Source organism: Diadema setosum, chromosome 13, assembly GCF_964275005.1.
Source record: "Diadema setosum chromosome 13, eeDiaSeto1, whole genome shotgun sequence".
Classification (NCBI taxonomy): domain Eukaryota; kingdom Metazoa; phylum Echinodermata; class Echinoidea; order Diadematoida; family Diadematidae; genus Diadema; species Diadema setosum.
In genome coordinates this window covers 32,919,948-32,930,369 of record NC_092697.1, presented here as the reverse complement: position 1 = coordinate 32,930,369, position 10,422 = coordinate 32,919,948, and positions in this window count along the sequence as shown.

Below are 10,422 nucleotides of genomic sequence, written 5' to 3'. Positions count from 1 at the left end.
TTGTGTTAATGGTCAAACTGTGATGCTTGAATATTTCTTGGCGCGTTTTATTTTTTTTTTTTGTGATTTACGAATAAAGGCTTAAGTGTTCCACTTACCCCACTTTACTCTACCCTGATTTCTTCCCCGCTTTTTGACGGTATTACATTGTAGGGTTGTATTATGGTAGTGATGTACCAGCGTTAGTTACGTAACAACATAGAGGGTTCAATGACAAGTGCATATACTATAATAATGTGTATATGTGCTCATTCACATCCATGTCCACGGAAGATAGATAATCAAACGGGTAACGTTTAACAGCAAGACGGAAAGTTCGGCAGTGTATTATAGTCATAACATTGCGGGCATGTACATATGTTGCGTAACGAGTTTGTCCGAGAACGGTCCACACACTGATATAATTCATGTAGTATACTTGCGTGCGTTTGAAGGCGGGTAACAGAGTCCTGCTGAGAAGTCTCATATACTCAGAAGACGAAAAGCTGGCTCCACCAGATTTCAATGTTCTCATAATCTTCGACTGATATTGTCCATGATGAAGATCACCAAAATGTAAAAAACGGATGTCCACTCAAAAAGAAGAAGTTTACCGATGCATTTTCAGGATCAGCTCTGGACAGAAAAATCCAGATCAGACATGTAGTCTGACAGTTGCCAGTATGGAGAATTCGATAACAATGCTTTAATTATGATTATGACGATGAAGAGTCTGTAACATGTGGCAAGTGCGACCAAGTCATTGACTGCAAGCCAGGTCAAAGTAGCCCAGATGCAGTTGTATGTGATATATGAATGTCTGTCATACCACCAGTCCTGCGTGGGGTCTCTCCCGATGATTTGTTTGCTATCTTGAATAAATATGGCATGCAAGGCTCCCATGATATACCATGACATTGTAAGACATGTAAAAGGTACGCCAAAGCACTACTTGAGGAATGGTCGATCTGCGTAAACGACGTAACCTCGAAACTGAAGTCAAACAAATCAGAGACAGACTGAGAGCTATCGAAACTAACAGTGAAAATGCTACCCCTGCTGCTGAAAGTCAAGACTTGCACAGAACATTTAGAGAAGTCTTGGAACAAGAAAAAAGACAGCTCAATGTTGTAGTAAGCAGCCTACCTGAAGTCACGAACACTAACACTCCACGTACAACAGTGAAAGCAGTGAAGGATTTGTTTCAAACCAAGCTCAAGGTGAATCCAAATGACATTGATGCTCTATAGAGCTGACAAAATCCCAACTGAAAAGAGGAATTTTGTGAAAGTCCAGATGAAGAGCAAAGCAGCAAGGAAAATGGCGCTATTCAATGCCAAGAACCTACATGATGATCCAGTGTACAAGGATGTCTACCTCAAACCAGACCTCACTAATGAACAGAGAAAGAGAGAGGCAGATTTGCGGTAAGAATTGAGGCATCGCAAAGAGCAATGGAGAAAAAACGTGCAAATTGTGAGGGGGAAGATAGTCCAGGCCAGACCTTCCCCCTCGCTGGAGAAATAACTACCACTACGTGCCCCATTAGTACAATGCATGATGTAAATAGAGCACCTATGCACCAGTTTATGCAACAGACAGAACATGAGGGACAAGTGATGATACTGCACAGTTTCAGGAGGGAAACTTTTTTAGCTTCAGTGGTCAAGGAACTGGAATGGAAAAACACCAACAAGCGGACCTCACTGAAGACGTACAAGCAAGATGGGCTAAGTACTCACACCAGAACGACTGTCATAAAGGACCTAGATATATCAGCAACCAATCAGCAGACCCACCAACTAAGCCATGGAAGGAGACTTCCTCGAGCAAAAGCAAGAAACTCACGTGTGCATTCGCCAATGCACAAAGTTTAATTAACAAAATATATGATTTACAGTGTTACGTTGATGAAGAGGCGCCAGATGTAATAGGTATAGTGGAGACATGGCTTAACAGTGATGTAAGCAAGTTAAGCAACGCTGAAGTACACATCCCAGGATACCAAGTTACTCGCCGTGATAGAATCAGCAAGGCTCATGGAGGTGTAATTATGTATACAAGAGACAATATAGAGGTACACCCACGAGATGGCGATCTAGTACTGGCTGAATACGAAGATGCGTTATGGTGTGACATCTTTTGCCAAGGAACCGAACTTAACATTCTACTTTGTATGAGATATAGAAGTCCCAACAATACAGACAATCAAACCGACAGCCTAAACAGAATATTCCTGAAGTTAGGCGATGAGCAAAACGATGTCATGATTATTGACGATTTCATCTACAGAGAAATATCAACTGGGAAACCGCACAAGCTAGGTCAGGTAGAGCAGATGCCTTCCTTGATGTTATAAAGGACAACCTGTGGACCTAACATGTGATACAACCTACGAGAGAAGACTCTCTACTTAACCTGGTCATCACCTCTAAGCCTGGCGTAATTGACGAAGTGATAATTGAGGCGCAATCGTGATCCAGCGAACATTGTATGTTGAGATGGGACCTGAATTACCTAATTGTGCCTGAGGAATCAGTGCTGAAGAGAGATTACAAGAAAGCCAACTTCGACATTAGAGCGAATCTATCCAAGAAGAAATGGAATGAGGAATTCAGAGACTGCCCAGTTGACCAACCATGGATATCCTCAAGAGAGGAAATTCAATTTCTCATACAGAGGAACGTACCCATTAAGCAGGAAACCAAGACGAAAAGGAGAGCGATCTGGCTAACAAGAAGAGCTCAGAAAGCGTGCGCCGCTAACAGAGAGCTTGGAGAAAGTACAACAGGCTAAAACCATCAAAAGCAAAGAACACTACAGAAAGTGCAAAAAGGAAGCCAAATATGAAGTGAGAATTGCCAAATGTGACTTTGAAAGGAAACTTGCCGAAAACATAAAAGAAGACTCCAAAAGTTTTTATGCGTATGTGAGATCCAAGCAAAAGGTAAAAGACACCATTGGCCCTCTGAAAAATATCTCTGATGATACTATCCCACCTGGACAGGAAACTGCTAACACCCTTAATAAGTTCTTTGCATCATTGTTTACAGTGGAAGGAGATGAAACACCTGAGCTTGAACAAATATACATTGGATCTGAGAATGAAAAATTAGCAGACCTGGTTGTTACAGAAGACGATATAAAGAAAAACTTAAAGGAGCTTGATCCGTCAAAATCTGCAGGACCCGATGGTATCCACCCATGTATACTGAAATCTCTAGCAGATGAACTGAGTGAACCAATTGCCAGGATCTGCAACAAGTCTCTCTCGAAGGAGTAGTACCTGAAGACTGGAGGGTCGGCCATATCATACCCATCTTCAAGAAGGGATCAAGGTCAGATCCTGGAAACTACAAACCTATAAATCTTACTTCTGTGATTGGCAAAGTCTTTGAAAACATCATTAAGAAGCATATCACATAGCACCTTGAACAGCATAATCTGATCAACAGTACACAACATGGGTTTAGGGAGTGGAAATCTTGCCTAACCTTCTCGAACACCTCGAAGTTCTAACTAGACTCGTAGATGAAGGAATCCCAGAAGACGTGGTATACTTAGACCTAGCCAAAGCCTTTGACACGGTACCACACAACATACTAATTGCCAAGATTAAAGCCCACGGGATTGATGCAAATGTGCTAGACTGGATTAAGTCGTGGTTAGCTAGAAGCAAACAGAATGTTACTACGCAAGGAGCACAGTCGGACTGAGAAAATGTAACAAGTTCCGTCGTTCAAGGCTCAGTGTTGGGACTTCTCTGCTTCCTCAGCATACATGAACGATATAGAACATGGTATGGGTGACAACTCATTCATTAGTAAGTTTGCAGACGACACTAAGTTAGCACATATCCTGTAGGAACAGAAAAAGGCATCAAGGACATACAAAAAGACATAGACAATCTCTAACTACTCGTGGGCTGGAAAGTGGCAGATGAGGTATAATGCTGACAAGTATGGAGTGATGCATGTGGGATACCATAACCAACATCACACCTACCACATGGGGAATTCCACTCTACGACAAACACCAAAGGAAAAAACCTTGGGGTACTGATACACCAATCCCTCAAAGTTTCAACCCAGTGTGCAACAGCTGCTAAGAAAGCCAACAAAGTCTTGGGAATGATCAGAAGAAACTTTTAATACAGAAGTCGAGATGTTATCCTAAAACTCTATGCCACTTGTCAGACCACACTTGGATTATTGTATGCAGGCCTGGTGTCCATATTTAGAAAAAGACAAGAAAATACTGCAGAAAGTGCAGGCCAGGGCCACCAAACTCATCCCCAACCTAAAGGACTACCTGATGAAATCAGACTCAGAAGACTCAATCTTACAACTCTGAAAGACAAAGAGAAGAGGGGTGACCTTATTCAGGCGTACCGCATCATTTTGTCTGCTGCACAGATAGGCAACATCGACCCAAATTCCATCTTCCAAATAGAAACATAAATATCAAGGTACTTGAGGACATTCCCAGAAACTTGCCGAGACATGCTCCAGACTGGACATAAGAAAACACTTCTTCAGCCAACGAGTGGTAGATAGCTGGGACAAACTCCCAGAAGATGTCATCCAATCACAGACACTCCTCACCTTGAAAAAGAAATTGTCCAAATGGGTTATTAATGGGCTACGAAGCTCCCTAAACCCTTCCACACTTGCAATCTATCTTCGTGAAGATGGAGGTGTGGCACTTCAAAGTAAATTCAAGGTAAATGTTCTTTCACCCTTGTTTTATAACCACATTTTCATCATCTTATTTCATTCACACACACACACACACACACACACACTTTTTTGTCAATCTTTTGTTTTTCTTTCTTTTTCTTACAAACAATATATACAAATTATTCAATTGCAAAATGATACAAATTTATTATAACACAAATTCCACATTGTCAATATTACGAATGAAAAGGGAAAATGTATATAAAACAAAACACACTCGCCTTTTTTTCCGTAACCAAGCGAGAGATTATCTCATGAATAATCAGCGCACCTGCCATGTGTAGGTTATGCAAGCACATGAAATCATGTGCTTTTTTTTTTCATGTGCATTCATTTTACACGTTACCATGAATTTAGACTAGCAGTGCCCAGGGTAATCCGTCATGAATTGTTAATATAAAGTATTCATGTGCCTTGGAGCAAGAGTCCAGAAGCATAGTCAGTAGAGCTCTGAAAAGGTGTATTCAGTGACGTATCTAGGGGGGCAAGGGGGGCACGTGCCTCGGGCGTCACTCCTTGGGGGCGCCAAAGACGAAAAAAAAAGGAAGAAAAAAAAAAACTCGCTCGGACAGGGGTGGGGAGAATGGGGGGGGGGAGGCAGAAAACCAAATCAAACAAGATTAAAACAAAACATGATGGCGCGGACAAAATGACAATGTTTACCGTGTTCACACAAGAATTCCATGTTTTGTAAGCTGAAATACAATCATTTTCGGCTCGCTCTCTGTGCTCGCTCGCCAAACTTTATCAAAAAAAAAAAAAAAAGATAAGAACAAAACGTGATGATGACGCGGACAAAATGACAATGTCTATTGTGTTCACACATATCATTTTATATTTAGCAGGCAAAATGTTACAGGGAGAAGCGGCTGCAATTTCTTTCGTTCTGAAGCGATCGCCGATTGGATCAAAAGAGAGCGCGAACGGTTTCGAACATGGGGGGGGGGCGCAAATAAAACCCAAATCAAACAAGATAAGAACAAAACATGATGACGCGGAAATATACAAATTTCGGCTCACTCGCTCGTATTAATTTAGAGTATTTTTTCAAGTCCTCAGTTTGTTGGTATAAATCGTTATCTATAAGGCCGTCACTATATCTTGATTAGAATTGTGAGATTTAATAAGCAAAAATGACAAGAATTCCATGTTTTGCAAATTGAAATGCAAAAATTTTCGGCTCGCTCGCTGCGCTCGCTCGCCAAAATAAAAAAAAAGGAAAAGTAGAAATTACGTGGTGCGTAATATATGTCCCCGCCGGAAGTTTAAATCTTTGGACTGGCATCAATGAGTTCGTTGCAGCTATAGATATATATGAAGAGTTTGTTTGCAAAAACCGATAAGTCCATATTTGCTAAATGGAGATATTTGCGATTAAAGGTCAAGAAATATAGAGAGAATAATAAGAAAAAAATTACTTCTTTTAACCATTACTTCAAAAATATACCTTTATACGTAGTGACCAATATATCATTTAAAAGGTATTATTTTATACTTCATGACAAAGACCGTACTTCAAAATCTTCAAAAATGGACTTATCGGTTTTTGCAAACAAACTCTTCATATATTATTTAAGTAGTAGTTTGTTATTGAAGCCCTCACCTAGTGCCATCACATAAAGCAAACGGAATCGAAATCGGGTTAGAAATGGCGAAGGAGTAGCATTTTGTAGCCAATGTACAATAAGGTCAAAAGTCAAGGTCAAAGGTCAAAGAAGTCAAAGGTCAAAATTCTGTGTAGAAGTTTTGAAGCCCTCACCTAGTGCCATCACATAAGGCAAACAGAATCGAAATCGGGTTAGAAATGGCGAAGGAGTAGCATTTTGTAGCAAAATGTACAATATATGTAAAAAATCAAGGCCAAAGGTCAAAGAAGTCAAAGGTCAAAATTCTGTGTAGAGGTTTTGAAGCCCTCACCTAGTGCCATCGCATAAAGCAAACGGAATCGAAATCGGGTTAGAAATGGCGAAGGAGTAGCATTTTGTAGCAAAATGTACAATACAGGTCAAAAATCAAGGTCAAAGGTCAAAGAAGTTAAAGGTCAAAATTCTGTGTAGAAGTTTTGAAGCCCTCACCTAGTGCCATCACATAAAGCAAACGGAATCGAAATCGGGTTAGAAATGACGAAGGAGTAGCATTTTGTAGCAAAATATACAATATAGGTCAAAGGTCAAGGTCAAAGGTCACAACTGAAATTCTGTGTAGAAGTTTCAAAGCTCCCATGTAGTGCTATCATATAAAGCAAACAGAATCAAAATTGGCCCATAAATGACAGAGAAGTAGCAAATTGAATATTTTGATCACACACGGACGCACACACGGACACACACACACACACACACACGGACACACACACGTACGGAGCCCGTTTCATAGTCCCCTGCTCGAACTCGTTCGGCGGGGACAAAAAGACAAGATAAGAACAAAACGTGATGATGACGCGGACAAAATGACAATGTCTATTGTGTTCACACATGTCATTTTATATTAGCAGGCAAAAAAGCAGGGAGCAGCGGCTGCAATTTCTATTGTTCTGATACGATCGCCGATTGGATCAAACGAGGGCGCCAACGGTTTCGAACATTGGGGGCGAAAAAAAAATCAAAGAAGATAAGAACAACACGTAATGATGACGCGGAAATATACAAATTTCGGCTCACTCGCTCATACTAATTTAGAGTATTTTTTCAATTCCTCAGGTTGTTGGTATAAATCGTTATCTATAGGGCCGTCATTATATCTTGATTAGAATTTTAAGATGTAATAAGCAAAAAATGACAAGAATTCCATGTTTTGTAAGTTGAAATACAAAATTTTTCGGCTCGCTCGCTGAGTTTTCTCAATAAAGCCTAAAATATAAGGAGATATCAGTATTTTCCCATTCACCATAACTGTAGACTGTAGTCTGGGAACATTTTTTTATAACTATTGTTAACATTTTCAAAATATTCGATTACATGGATTACAAATTTTACAGTGGTTGTTTCTATCCCTAACTCACAATTTAGAACTATCTTGAAGCACTAATGCATTGTTTTTGTTTCATCTGCAAATGGTAAATTATGCCTTTAAGGATCAAAAGCGGGAAATGTTTTTTGTAACACCTAATAGTATTCGAATTGTGAAAGTAACGCCAAACGATTATATCAGCAACAACAACATGAAGGACTTGAAAATACACAATGGTCCCACATTTCACTGGTTAGATGGAAGAAGGGCGAGGAGACTACATGCATGTAGTTCTCATAGTACGCAAAGAAGGATAATTCGAACATAACAGAGAAACGTTTCTATAACAAAGAAAAGAGCAAAAGCTACTACAAGTTAAAGGGTATGGAAGGCAGATTTGAAACAATCAACATTCGACATATTCTGTAGAGTATCGGATGCGAGACAATTACTGATTCCATCTGTGCAAACTACCGATCTCCCATGATTTCTTAATTTTTGGAGCAACAAATAATTCCTTCACTATGCAAATTTGATCAATCGTGAGAGCTACAGCTGCAATGGCCTGATTAAGTGAACAGCATTACACGAGAGAATAAAGAATAAGCATAGATGTCACAAGGAAGTTTCTAGCACGATAATTCTATTCATATAAAGATAGGCCATCCATTTATTATAGGGCAATTCCACGATAAAGTGGAAATGACCATCAAATTTTCAAAATAGTCGAATCTCATTCATTTTGGTATCAAATGAAAGCTTAAAGACTGAATTTTTCATAGCTATGATGTTAGAAAATTACATAATTAACTTTGCTAAATACGCGCATAAAATCAGCCTAATTAAATTTGAGTTAAATATCTGAAAAAAAATATAATGAAGTTAAATGGATGTAGCATGAGAACATGAGAAAGGAGGTAAAAACTTTGCCTTTGTTTTCAGAGTTTTTTGGGTTGAACATCATTACAAATTCGTCGAAGTGCAAGATTTTCTATGTGCTATGCTTCAGCGAACATCGCAAATACCATTATCAATAATGTCACGGTGTTACAGTAAAAACTTATGTTTTTAGGATTGTTTGAAAATTACAAACACAAAAGAAATTATTTTGATGGCCCAAATCATGATCACATATAGCTACCATATACAAGTCCTAAAATGATGGTAACTCATTTTGTTAATTAAAGCTGATTAAAATGTGTCACGGTGTTACAGTAACTGCAACACCGTGACTGTAACACCGTGACTTGCATTGCCATAACACAGGACACACAACAGATTATGCCAACAACTCACTGTTGAAGTGACCATTGGATTTCTCTGTCACAATTATTTTAAAGATAGAGGTTTTTGAAGTCCATTGTTCATGACAGATGGGTCAAGCTATATCCACAAAGATTATCTACTTGTTGCCAGCATCATTCAATTTTAACCATGTCTGTGCCAAAAATCTAGAACTGTGTTTACAATGCCGTGGGGTTTGATGTGCCAATCAACACTCAGAGCACATGGAGGGTTAAAATGGCAGCAGTCCACTCACAGTGTGCAACCTACCAGATTTAACTAGAGCAAACATTTCTGAAGGTTTTGAACTTTTAATTAAGGCAACAGTTTCAGTTGAGTTAATACCCTTTGTTTAATATTTTTATCATAATCAACCCTTTTTATCACATGGTTTGATTCTTCTTTTGAAGACTCGAATAGCAGGAAAAAAAGAAATTGTCCACAATGCTTTCTTTCCCCTGCAAACTGCAATTATAGCTACACTGTTGACTTTGTATTTTCTAGCACATCCAAATGCCAAACGTTCTGACAAAAAAAAAGGGGGGGGCAGGAGACATAATACATGTAGTCATTGCTACACACAGTGTTGTATGCAATCATCAGAGTTTGGTCCATTTATTATCTTTTTTTTTAATTGTAAAAAGTGTTCTGTCTTTCAAGAACAAGTTGATGTTGCATTTTGCCATAGATTCCTTTAAAAAAAAAAATCTTTTGAACAGCTGCTATCGTCTAATGGTGAACGCCATGGACTGACAATTTGCATGCAAACTGATGTTAGTATTCAAAAGGTGTCATGGACTGGTCATTTGTCATACTCTGTGCATTACTAGTAATCATGCATTTCAGTGTGTTCCTTAACATGATAAAGGGTCTGAAGTCTTGCTGCAGCTTCCCTGGTATCCTAAGAATTACTTAGGGCATACTGAAGCTAAGATCAATGTGTCCACCAAAAGTTAATCTCACTGGAAAACTACTTTCCTGTGCATGGTGCTGTGCGCAATCTCACAAGTTTCACCATAAAAAGAGCCGCACTCACTGTAATTTATGTGTATGAATGAGAATTTGCATTATTATCATTTTTATATATATTCTTTTTTCCAGTACATCTTAGAAAAAGAAGAATAAGTGTGGTACATTCTATACCACACAAGTTGCTTAAATTGATTTTTTCATTGTTACTGATGTTGCTAAGTGGGTTCACCTGGCTTCGTGACCAAAGGTATTAAAATCAAAGTTTCAAATTTGTATGTCATCTTTAAATATACAAATAGGGCTTTTAAAGAGTAGTTGTAAACCCTAAAAGTTCACTCAGAAATATTCAACAAGCTTTCAATGATGATAGAGGGAATCATGTCTCAAAACATAAAGGATATTTTACTGAAAGAGCAGTGTTCCTGACTGTAACTTGTACAAACGTAGATGACATGTCACGGCGTTACAGTGCTTAGTTTTTCTTTGATTGATTGATTGA